General features: G+C 38.5%; 1 pseudogene across 1 annotated transcript in view; it reads left to right on the top strand.

Moving 5' to 3' along the window:
- Positions 1 to 12,742, top strand: part of LOC101698704 (transmembrane 9 superfamily member 2-like) — a 73,699-nt pseudogene that overhangs the window by 8,820 nt on the left and 52,137 nt on the right. Inside the window, exon 3 of the transcript XR_015447658.1 lies at positions 2,985 to 3,097. The product of XR_015447658.1 is annotated as a transmembrane 9 superfamily member 2-like (transcript). The remainder of the gene's footprint in view (positions 1 to 2,984; positions 3,098 to 12,742) is intronic.

Here is a 12,742-nt window from a genome sequence, read left to right as displayed (position 1 = left end):
CAGGCTCCAAGGCCATGATATCACCTTTGACTCCTCTTCATCACTTTCACTTATGGGGCATGTCCTGTCTAACTCTTTGGCAGACCACAAGCCCCTTTTTCAAATTATGTCTAGAATTCACCACTTTTCATCACCCCCACCACTATCATGTGGTCCAGGGTGTCATTTTACCTCACCCAGGTTATTGCAAAACCTTAGCTGTCTCCCTGTTGCCACTGTTGTCTTCCAGCAATCTATTCTCAGCACAGCAGTTAGACAGTTCCTTTTGGAATGTCAGCTCATGCCAGTGCTCTGTTCAGAGTCTTCCACTGACTTCTCATCTCACTTAGAATAAAAGCAAGACTGGTGTACATGGCCGGGATGGCCTTATGCAGACTATGTCTTTGGGTAGTGGTGTAAAGTAGGGATTGTACCTTAGTTAGTGCTCACAGCACAGTTTTTGTTGCATAGCCTCTCATCTATGAAATACAGATATTTTTGATACTGCATTCAAGGTCCATACTTGGACAATAAATCTTGATAGGCATTATCATGCAGTAATTTAATTTTTATCTCTAGTGTTCAGTTTTTACCTGTGGACTTAACAATTGTTGTTTATTTAATTTCTAGCTGTTTAAAAATGTGTTCCAGCTCTAGATGGAAGATATTAATTCTAGAAACACTTATGAGTGTATATTATGTACCAGACACTAGGGTTACAAAAACAAACAGAAGGAGGTACAGATCAATAACCTTCATCATTGTGAGCAAGTGATATTTTAGGCATATATATAGAGAGAAGAAAATCCCATAAAGATGGCATATTCTTCTTTAGACAGAAGCCAAGGGACAACTTGGTATATTGAATAAATAAATCAAAAGAGAAGCATCACTATTTCTCTTTTGATTTTTCTCCTATCTCCCCTTTATTTCTCTTTTACTTTTCAAGTAACAAAAGTGTCTCCTTATCCTTGATCAAGCATTTGCTAGCTCCACCAGCCTTGGCTAGATTTAAACTTTTCCATCCCCCCATTTTTGACTTTAAATAATTGTTCTCTTTTTCACATACAAAAAGTTCACATAGTTTATATTCTCAGTGTCTGTTTTATTTCTTTCTAATTAACATAACAATGATACATATTTATGGGTCACAGTGTGATGATTCAATACACATATACAGTGGATGTCTTAGTAACTTTCTCATTTCTGGGATAAAATACCTGACACCCACAAGTTAAAGGAGGAAATGTTTCTTTTAGCTCACAGTGTGTAGAGGTTTCATTCAGTCCATAGTTGGCTGGGTCCAAAGCAGGGTGGCATGGCAGAGGAGAAACAGTCCATGGTAGGGTAGGCAGGAGGCAGTGAAGCAGCAGCAAGCCTCTTTTTCCCTTTTATCCCATCCAGCCTACAAGCCTTTTGGGTGGTACCACCCACACCCAGGGTGGGCCTTCCCATTACCCACACCCAGAACTATGCTAAACTAATTTCATTACCACACACCCATAATCCAAGTATCACACACCGGAATCCAGTATAGTGCACCCATAATCTAGCTACCTTCCAAGAGTCCTACTATACGCCCATGAAGCTTTGGGGGGACATATAGGTACAAGCCATCACAATGTGTAGTAATCAAATTAGGAAAATTAGCATTTCTGTCTCCTTATCATCTCTGTGTTTGGAGCCTTCAAACTCCTATCTTCTAGCTCTTCATAAAATATGTTTTGGTGTAAATAAACTTTATTCACCCCATTCCCCACTGTAATGCAGAACAGTAGAACTTAGTCCTCCCATCTAATTGTATTTTGGCCTCTGTTATGTAACCTTTCTCCACCTTCTGCTTCCTCTCCATTTCCTACCCTCTAGTAACCACTATTCCACTCTCTTCTTCGAGATAAACTTTTTTAGTGTCTACATATGAGTGAGATCATACAGTATTTCTCTTTCTGTGCCTAGCGTATTTCACTTAACAGAATGTCCTCAAATTCTATCCATTTTGCTACAAATGACAGGATTTAATTCCTTTTTAGAGTTGAATAATATTCCATCATGTACATAGACCACATTTTCTGTTCAGTTGATTCCATATCTTGGTTATTGTGAATAGTGCCATAATAAAAATAGGAGTGCAGTTATCTCTTTTGTATGCTGACTTCATTTCCTTTGGATGTATACTCAGGTGTGGATAGCTGGACCATACCGCAGTTATTTATTTAGTTAGCAGTACTGGTGATAGAACCCTGGGCCTTCCAACTGAGCTACATCCCCAGACCTTTTTCTGATTTTTAAAATTTAAAGACAGGGTCTTTCTAAGTCACTAAACTACCCAGTCGGACTTTAGACTTGTAGTCCTCCTGCTCAGCATCCCAAGATGGTGAGATTACAGGTGTGTGCCACCACACCCAACTTATTTTTACTTTTTTGAGGAAACTCTGTCCTGCTCTCCATAAAGGCTGTACACATTGACATTCCTATCAATGCTGTATAAGAGTCCTTTATTGCTAAGTATGGCACTTTATTATACACAGTAGGCCCTGAAATCTCTGAGTGCTTATAGATATAATATCTGCTTCATCTATTTATTTCTCTAGCCCTACAATTTATAGTTACAAGATAGTATATCAAAGAGGGATGAGATGAAAGATGAAAAATAAAGCTATTTATTTATTTTATTTATTTATTGGTACTGGGGATCAAACTCAGGAACTTGGGCTTATGAGGCAGGTGCGGTGCCACTGAGCTAAATCCCCGGCCCATTAAAGCCATTTATTGACAGAAAGTTTTTTTTTCCCTTTCTAGCCATAGGCAAAGAAAAAGTTAAGTATTTAATTTGGGGTCATATATTGGGTTTCAGTGAGTGTTGGGGACATTTAGAAACCAAAGTATTTTAAACCATAAAGACTTCAAACACAGCTTGCTATAATATTGTTGAATTGGACATTTTATAATGATTGTTTTGTGTAAAAATTGCCTTCCTTACCCTTCCTTTAAAAAATCTTTATTAGCTATAAGCATTCAGATAAAAACCACCTAAAGTGTAATGGACCCCTCTACGGAACTTCCTGAAGAACGTACAGAGAAGTTAAATGTGATCTACATTTATTCTGTGGGATTTGAGGTAAGTATTCCATGCCATCATCTCAGTTTTTCCCAAATCAAGTATACAAGTATCATGTACTTAATAGTAAAGCCTAAGTGTTCTGCGGGTGTAGCTCAGTGATGCAGCACTTGCCTAGCATGTTCAAGGCCTTTAGGTTCCATCCCTGGCACCACAGCAAACAAAACAACAAAAAAGTTGTGTAACACAGCTAAAGGTCCAGAAAGCAGGTAAATTCTTTATGTTAAAACGATTCAGTGAATAATCATTAATGGAATTACCATACTAAGTCTGCTACAGTTCAGATACTATGCCAGGTAATTTACTTCCTCTCTTTCCATGGGGAAGTTTGAAAGAGGTATGTGGGAAACCACACTGGCATTGCCCGGGCTGCCAGGCTGGCTGGTACACAGGTGGGGCCTTAAAGAGAGAATATCTTATAGAAGAGACACAGTTTAATACAGTCAAAAGAATGTAAATATTGAAGTGAAACTGACTTGCTATTCCAGCTGAGGTATGCTGCTTACTAGCCGTGTGAGCTTAGGTGTCACATGCTCTGAGTCTCAGTTTCTTCTCCTGTCATTTCATCTTCATTTGCAGAATTTGTAAAGCCCTTAACATAGTGCCTGGCATGGAGAGGGTTCTAAATACATGCCATTCTGTCACAGTTCACAACCGTGGCATGGAGCAAAGGATGAGAGTTCACTTGGAGTCAATGTCTATTTCAAACTCCAAGAGGGCCCAGAGGGACTGCCCTTAACCAAGACCCCTCAGCATGAGAGAGTCTCATAAAGACAGCCCCAAACTAAAGCTATGGCTTTTTGTTGATAGAACCAGGAAGCAAGGATAAAGGACAAAGGAGGGATGTTGGTGCAGGAATTCATGTAGGGGAAAGGAGAAAGGCAAAAGACAGGAAAAGGAGAAAGAGGAGAAGACAGGGTAAAGTCAGGGTGGTCTATTACATGATTGACCTTAGAGCCAATCTAAGTGATGAATTGGAGTATGGGGGAGGACAAAGGCCAGAGCATTCTTTCCTTAAGGCAGTGTGTTCTGATCCTACTTGGACTTAGGGCTCTGTAGGCCATCTTAATCTCTAACCATGCATTCCAGGAGGTTTTGGGCATGTGGCTCCAAAAGTCCTTTACTTCTGCATATTCATCTCATACATACCTCTAGCCAGTGCTCCCACATCATTCATCCTTGACTGTATGGGCGGAATTTGTTTCTTTTCTAAATAGGTATTTTTACAAAGATGGTATATGCTTTTGGTAAAAAAGATATCTATAGATATAGACAGTTGTACTGTAAACATTCTGATAAATATTCTATAACTCTCTGATGCCCATGATTTCCAAGGGGTTTTCTATTGACTGGTTCCTTTATATTTTATTGTATTTATGTTTGCTTGGTATTTTGAAAGTATCACATATTAAAAAAGGATTCTGTGGGGGCCGGGGATTCAGCTTAGTGGTTCCAGCGCCTGCCTCGCAAGTGCAAGGTCCCAAGTTTGATCCCCGGTTCCAAAAAAAAAACGGAGGGGGGGGAGATTCTGTGGTGAGGCTACTTTGGATAGTGCTAGGCTGAACAATGTTAAAACAATGGCTTCAAGAGTAATGCTCTGTGTTGAAGAGCGCTGTGACTTTTCCAAAGATGATTATAATGTGCAGCATTTTATAGACTGTGGAGGAACTCACAGGACTAGAATATTCTGCAGATTATCTCAGGCAAGCCAAGCATGTGATGTTAAATTACTCAGTTTTAGGGCCTGGGGATTTAGCTCAGTGGTTCCGCTGCCTGCCTCTAAAGCTCAAGGTCCTAAGTTCAATCCCGGTACCAAAAAAAAAAGTTAGTCAGTTTGTACAAATGGGATCCTGCTATATGTGCTGTTTTCATCTAATGTGCACATCATAGATACCTTTCCATGTCAAGAAATAGTCATATCCTTCTTTTTATTGACTGCTTAGTCCATTTTTGTTGACTTATAAATTTGTCAATAATTACCTTTTTAGTGCTTTATCTACTTTTTAATTATTGTAAGCAATGCTTTAATGGACATTCCAGGGTTTTTTTTTTGGTACCAGAGATTGAACCCAGGGCCTTCACATTGAGCTACATCGCCAGTCCCTTTTTTATTTTTTAATTTGAGACAAGATGGGAGTCTCTCACAATGCTGGGATTACAGATATGCAGTACTGAGCCTGGCTGGACTTTCTTACTTTTGAACTTATGTAATTATGTCCTAGGGTTAAATTCCTGGATGTAGGATTATTTACGTAAAAGGGCAAACACATTTTTTTTGGTAGTATTGGAGATTGAGCACTGGTACACTCTACTGTTAGCTACACGCCCAGCACTTTTTATTTATTTATTTTTATTTTGAGACAGGGTCTTGCTAATTTGCCCAAAGGGGACTCAGACTCATGATCCTCCTGCCTCAGTCTCCTACATAGCTAGCATTACAGGTGTATGCCACTGTGCCCTGCTGAAGGGCACACACACTTCAGTAACAAATCACTAAGTTCTTTTCTAGAAAAGTTGATCTGCTATTTCCTCACATACTCAGCAATATTAGATTTTTTGTGACAATATTTAAAAAACTTGCCTCAGAATTTAATTCTATGAGTATATTGAAGAGGGACAGATTTACACCAACCAAACTCCTAAAGGCCTAAGGATCCAATGTATAAACCAAGATACTGATTCATTAATTTATGTGGAGAAATAGAAATGCCTAATGGGCCACACCCTTGGTGTTAGCTGGTCAGTACTTCTGTCTGTAATAAAGGTTTATGAGAAAGCAGGTATAAACAGAATAGAATAAATAGTTTCTTGGTAAGCATAAGATCCCATAGAAAAAGGAAATTTGGGATTAAAAGATGATATGCATGACATTCTAGTGGTGGACCTGATACTTGTGTTCACAAGTCAGATAATCTTAGCTCTGGTTAGGGCTGGTGGTGCTTTATCAAAAGGTTGTCTTTGGGACTTTTTATGACTATGTAGATCTCTGTATTTCCTCCCTTCAGTCTTTTTTAGACTGAATATCATTTTATTCATAGATTTTAATTTTTCTTGACACATAGTAATTGTACATATAAATGGGGTGGTAACTGGGATATTTATCACTTCCAACACGAATCATTTCTTTGTGTTGCATACATTGGAAATTCTCTCTACCAGTTTTTTTGGGAAATAGTCAATTAGTTGTTGTCAATCATATTTATCCTCCTGTACTGTATAGAACATTAGTTAATCTTTCTGTCCAGCTGCACCCATGTACCTGCATACCAGTCTTGATTCGACTAATTATAGTCACTTTTATATGGGGCTTACTTTTTATAGCTTCAGATGTGCTTTCTTGAGACCAAACTCTCATCACTTTATTTGGGGTAGGCCTTGAATCCCTGAAAACAGTTACAAATTGTACTGTTTGTGTCATTTCTGTGAGTGGCCTGACAGCCCTAATAACATGATTCTTCCTAATCTCATTCTGAAAGCAGTTCCAGATGGAGGAACCTTGCTTTTGTTCCTAAGATTCATCTATAGCATTTATCTCTATTTTGTAAATGAAGACACTGAAGCCTAGTGAGCAGAAGTAATTTTCTCAGGACCATGGCTAGCAGGTGGTGGATGTGATTTTCAAATCTGGGTCTGTCTGGCCCTCAAACTCATCATTGTCCTGCTATACCATTCTGGCTTTCTATCTTAAGGGACTGTTGTATTTTTTGCCTACAGAGTGACTGTACAGATATTGAGAACCATTTAAGTTAGAAATATATGTGGATATCTTATGTCAGCTAGCTAGACGTCAGAATTACCTGAGCCTATGTCCTATAGTTTACCCGAACTACACCTGGTGAAAACAGGCAATTTACTAACCCACTAAGTATAGTCAAGTCTTTTAATCTCTGGATGAAATGGAGAAGTATAACCTGGAGTGAAATACACCCTGAAGAATTTTTTAAAATTTCCTTAAATGATTGAGAATGTTATTAAAAAGCTAGTCTCATAGTTTGCTCAAAGAATTGAAGCCCTTATAGATTTTATCCATTATCAATCAGCTATTACAATTTAAATGTAAGAACTCTTTGCTTACAGTAAAAGCTGAGGAAAAACTCATCCAAATTCAAGTTCAGGGGCTGGGGCTATGGCTCAGTAGTACAGTGCTTACCTAGCGTGCACAAGGCCCTGGGTTCCATCTCCAGTGCCAAAAAAAAAAAAAAGCGCAAAAAACCAACCAAACAAAAACGATTAAAGTTCAAATTCATACCTACCTGGAGCCAAATGGTATATTGGTAGTGGTCCATGTGGCTGTCAGGAAGCAGCTCACAGGAGCTAAAGTACAAATTTAGATGCTGCTGTACGAAATAGGGGAGTTGAAGCAATCATCTTACTTAGGATTAGGTCTCAATCCCTTGTTCCCAACAGTCAGAGCTAATCCTGCAAGCTATTCCAGAATTTTCTTTTCCTATTGAAGCTCATTGAGGGTTTTCAATTTTCTTGCAGGAGATTAAACCCAGGGAGCACTCAGCTATATCCATAGCCCTTTAAAAATTTTGCTTTGAAGCATTGTCCCATTAACTTACCCAGGCTATCCTCAAACTTGCAATCCTCCTGCCTCAGCCTCTTAGGTAGCTGGGATTACAGTCATTTAGGGTTCTTAGGAGGCCTTTGGCCCCTAGAGATATTAAACTGGAACAAACCAGACATAGCTGAGTTAGAATTGTGGCTCTGCCGCTCCCAGAGCACAAGAGGAGGCCTCCAGGCTGCTGTACCACCCCAACCAGCACACAGGTGGTGAACCACTCCCAGCGCACAAGAGGAGGCTTCAGGGCCGCCGTACCACCCCACCAGCACACAGGAGGTGAGCCGCGTGGGCGCCAGCAGCACCCCCCTCCCATCAAAATGAGAAGACACGTAAATAAGTCTCAAAACCAGACTTGCACATCACCTACAGCAACCCCAAAGGGAAACGAGATGGAACACTCTGATACTCAACAACCTGGACTCCCTGAACTAGCAACAAAAAAGGATCTGGAAAAAAATGACATCAGACATAATTTCTCACATAACAGCAGAGATTGTGCTCATAGTGCAAGATATGATTAGTAAATCTAGAGAGGAGCTGAGGAACATGATGGAATCCCAACATAAGAAGCAAATGGAATCCATAAAAGAGATGCAAACAGATTTCCAGGAGATTAAAAACTCCATTGAAAATCTACGCAGCAGAATGAGCCAATGTGAGGATAGAATTTCAGATATAGAAGATAAGATTGCAATTACTGACCAGGAAAGGAAAAATTGCTTTAAAATTGTAAGAGACCACGAGAAATCAATCCTGCAGCTGCTAGACAATGCAAAGAAGAATAACATAAGACTGATTGGAGTCAATGAAGAAAGAGGAGAGAGTGCAGATAACATAAAAAAACTGTTCACAGAATTGATGGCAGAAAACTTCCCAAGCAGGGGAAAAGAACTTGACATACAGATAAGCGAGGCATATAGGACTCCAGCTAGCTTTGATCAAAAAAAATCTACACATAGGCATATAATTGTTTAGATTCCAGAAACCAACAGAAGAACAAAGTTCTACAAGCAGTTAGAGAAAAGAAACAAATCACATACAAAGGAAAGCCCATCCGAATCACAGTAGACTTATCAACACAAACCCACCAGGCAAGAAGAGCATGGAGTGATGTATTTCAAACCCTAAAGGAAAACAGCCTCCAACCCAGATTGATGTACCCTGCAAAATTATCTTTCAAAATTGATGGAGAAATAAGATACTTTCATGACAAAGAGCACCTTAGGAACTTCGTGAATACCAAACCAGCACTCCAAAATTTTTTAGACAATATCCTAGGAAAAGACAACAAGGATCACAACCCCAGGAACCCCAGCAGAATGAAGCCATTGGGCGCGACAAGAAATTAAACACAAAAGGGGAGAATCCAACAAACAGAAAAAGTCAGGACAATGATAAGTCAATATGTATGAGTTATAACCATCAATGTTAATGGTCTCAATTCACCAATCAAAAGAAATAGACTGGCAGAATGGGTCAAGAAGCAAGATCCAGCAATATGCTGCATACAACAAACAAATTTAATTCAAACTGAAACTCATAGACTGAAAGGTAAAGGGTGGAAAACAATACTCCATGTGACAGGAACCTGAAAAAAAGCAGGAGTAGCTGTCCTCTTTGCAGATCAAGTGGATTTCAAATGAAAATCTGAAACACTCTGGTCCCAAGTATTTTAGGGGCCGGGGATTTAGCTCAGTGGTTAAGCCACTTGCCTTGCAAGTGCAAGGACCTGAGTTCGATCCCCAGTACCCACCCTCCCAAAAAACCAAGTATTTCAGATGAGGGATACTCAACTTGTATGTACAAATCTATTGTGAACATGTGTTTTCATTCCTTTCAAGTAAAAACTTAAGAACAGGACTGTTGGTTCTTAACAGTAATACAAGAAATTTCTATATTGTTTTCCAAAATGGTTTCATCATTTTACATTCACATTAGCAGTATTAGAAAGTTCTAACTGGTTCACACCTAAGCTGACATTTGTTCTTTTAAAACTTTTAACTTCATCTCCCTAATAAGTGTGTAATTCAGTCTTGATATTGTACTGATTAGTAGTTTTCTGATTCTAGTGTTGCACATCTTTCCTTGTGCTGTACTGGCTATTTACCATCTTCTTGTGTCTACTTTTTAATTGGGTTGTCTATTAATGAGCTCTAAGAATTCTTTATATATTCTGGTCATAGGTTATATGCATTGTAAATATGGTCTGTTTAAGGACTACTTTTCATTTTCTTAATGATGTCATTTAAAGTTCTAAATTTTGATGGAATCTCATTTATCAGTTTTTTTCTTTTATACATCATGTTTTTTATATCCTAGGAAATTCTTGCCTAACCTAAATTCATAAACATTTTACCTTATAATTTCTTCTTAAAGTTTTATAGTTTTAGTATTTCATATTTAGGTTCATAGATCCTTTCAAGTTATTTTTAGGTATGGAAATAAAGGGTTGAGGTTAATTTTTTATATGCGGATACCAGGTGTTCTAGTGCCATTTGCTGAAAACACTATCTTTTCCTCTGCTCTTGAATTGAGTTTATGTTCTATAAAATGTTACTGTTAAATAATCTTTCAAAACTCAGTGGACCATATATGTGTGGTTCTATTTCTAGATTCTCTGCTTTATTCCAATGCTTTATTCCAATTTCCTTACACCAACACTGCCTTGATTACTATAGCTTTAGAGGAAGTCTTAAAATTAGGTACTAAATGTCTTCCAATACCGTTTTTGTTTTCTTTTTACTTTTCTAGGTCCTTTGTACTCCTACATAACTTTTAAATTTCAATATCCAATTCATTTATAGCAAGTATACATAGACCTGAATTTTTATATATACCTTGTGTTTTCTAATCCTGATGAATTCAAATACAAGTTCTAGGGGCTCCTAGAGATTTCTTAGTATTTTCTCTGTAGATGATCATTTCATCTACATATAAAGATTTTACTTCTACCTTGCCAATCCTATCCTAATTGTGCCATTTTATTGCCAGACTATTTTGGTTTGGGCCTATGTTTCAAAGTTTAATGGACAGATGAAGAGTAGGCATATCTGCCCTTGTTCCCCACCTTAGGGAGGAAGCATTGTATCTTCTCCATTCATATAAGGCATTTTTCCTGGAAGTATGGAGTACATGTCTTTAATCTGTTGAGAAGGTTCTGTTCTACTTCTAGGCTCCTGATAGCTTTTACCATGAACAGCTGTAGAATTTAGTCCAGTACTTTTTCTCCAACTACTGACAGGATCATATGGCTTTTTTCTTTCTCCTGTTTAAATGATGACTTTTGGTGGTGGATCTTCCAATGCTGAACCAACACTGCCATCCCTATAATAAAACCACTTTCTACATCCTGCCAGATCTGACTTCTAAGAGTTTGTTTTGTTAAACAAATTTCTATGTTCATACTTTTTTCTTCTATTATCTTTATCCAGTTTTAGGATTAGCACAATGTTGAGTTCCTAAAATGAGGGGAAAAGTGTTCCTTCTTTTTTCTGCTTTAAATGTTTGATATAATTTATCAGTTAAAATGTATATGAGCCTGTTGTTGTCATATAGGTAGGTTTTCAAGCTAGGAATATACTTTCTTTAATAGGTGCTATTCAAATTTTATATTTCCTCCAGAGTTAGTTTCATTAATTTGTCTTCCAAGGTACTTCTTAGAAGTTGTCAAATTTATTTCAAAAAGGATTTTTTGCAATATGCTTTCTATATCCTTTTAAATTCTGTAAAATCTGTGGTAATGTCTCCTAGATTTTGATATTGTAATTTAAAAAATGTATAAATGATATTGTGTAATAGGAAGCAAAGTTCTAATGGAGCAGGGGAAGTGGGAGGGGTAGGGGAAAGGAAAAAAGGGAAAAGACAAAATATGAGAAAAGGAAAAAAATGGAAACAAAGTCTTTGCAAATAGGGAAGGGTGGAGGGGGTGAAGGGAGGGCAGGGGAAGGGGAAAAAATAAGAACCAAGAGACTCATATAATGGTACAATATCCCAATGATGAATGTAACTGTATTTTATACCTAAAATGTACCAATAAACTTAATGGGGAAAAAAAAAGAATTGTGGCTCTGCATTTACTTTTTGTGAATGTGAGTGAATTACTTTGAGCCTCTATTAATCTATAAAATGGGGATATAATATTCATCTCATGTGATTGTTGTCGGAGTTAAATTAACTAAAGTAAGATACTTAACACAGTGCTCAGTGGGTAGTGCACTTACAATGTTTCTTATTCCTTTTCTCATATGTACGTTTTACTAGCCCTAGAATTAGTTTACTTAAAGATGAATTATACAATATCTCATTCATGCAGATAATGGATTATGCAATAATAATATAAAAGTCCCAACATTCATTATATGAACACCAGAACGTGGCTGTCATAATTAGGAGGTTGAGAAAAGAAGAGTGGTATGTCTCTCTGGTGGCTCTCTGTCTTTATTTTCTTCTCTTGAGTTGAAAAATTGTGTGTATGTTGTGTGTACTGAGCCCAGGGCCTTCCCACTGAACTACACCCCCAGCCACTTTATTTTTTATTTTGAAGCAAGGTCTTGCTAATTTGCCAAGTTGCTCAGGCTGGACTTGAACTAGGGATCTTCCTGCTTCAGCCTCCCTAAGTGCTAGAGTTGCAGGTATGTACCACCATGCCTGGCTGAAAAATACCTTTTTAAAAACCCACTGGTACCAGTGCAGATCAACATGTTTCTTCCTCTTTGCTGCTTTTCACTCCCAGTTCAGAAACCTTGACTGAGTGAACTACACAGTCGCATTCTCCTTTAGCCTAGGGAAGCCTTCCTGCTCCTCTGCTACACAAAGCATGCATGAAGTGGGGTGGGAGGTGGGACCAGGCTCAAGCCTGCCAAGAGGATGCACAGCGGGGGAGACTGGAAGCTGAAATCTGCACACATTGAACCACTGGCAGATGTCAGTGCCGTACAGCAGCTGCAGGTCTTCAGGCACATGGCATGCACCCTCCACTCTCCCCACCTGTCTCCACCCCTTCGTGAAGCTGCCTGCAGACTGCAGTTTAGACTCAGAGCCTATGACTGTCGAGTGTCAGCTGAGCTTGTGGGTCTGAG

Source organism: Heterocephalus glaber, unplaced genomic scaffold (assembly GCF_053883595.1).
Source record: "Heterocephalus glaber isolate CG9 unplaced genomic scaffold, H.glaber_assembly_v1.0 deba00001764, whole genome shotgun sequence".
NCBI classification, from domain to species: domain Eukaryota; kingdom Metazoa; phylum Chordata; class Mammalia; order Rodentia; family Bathyergidae; genus Heterocephalus; species Heterocephalus glaber.
Note: the sequence above shows the minus strand (reverse complement) of the source record. Positions and strands in the feature narration are given on the sequence as shown.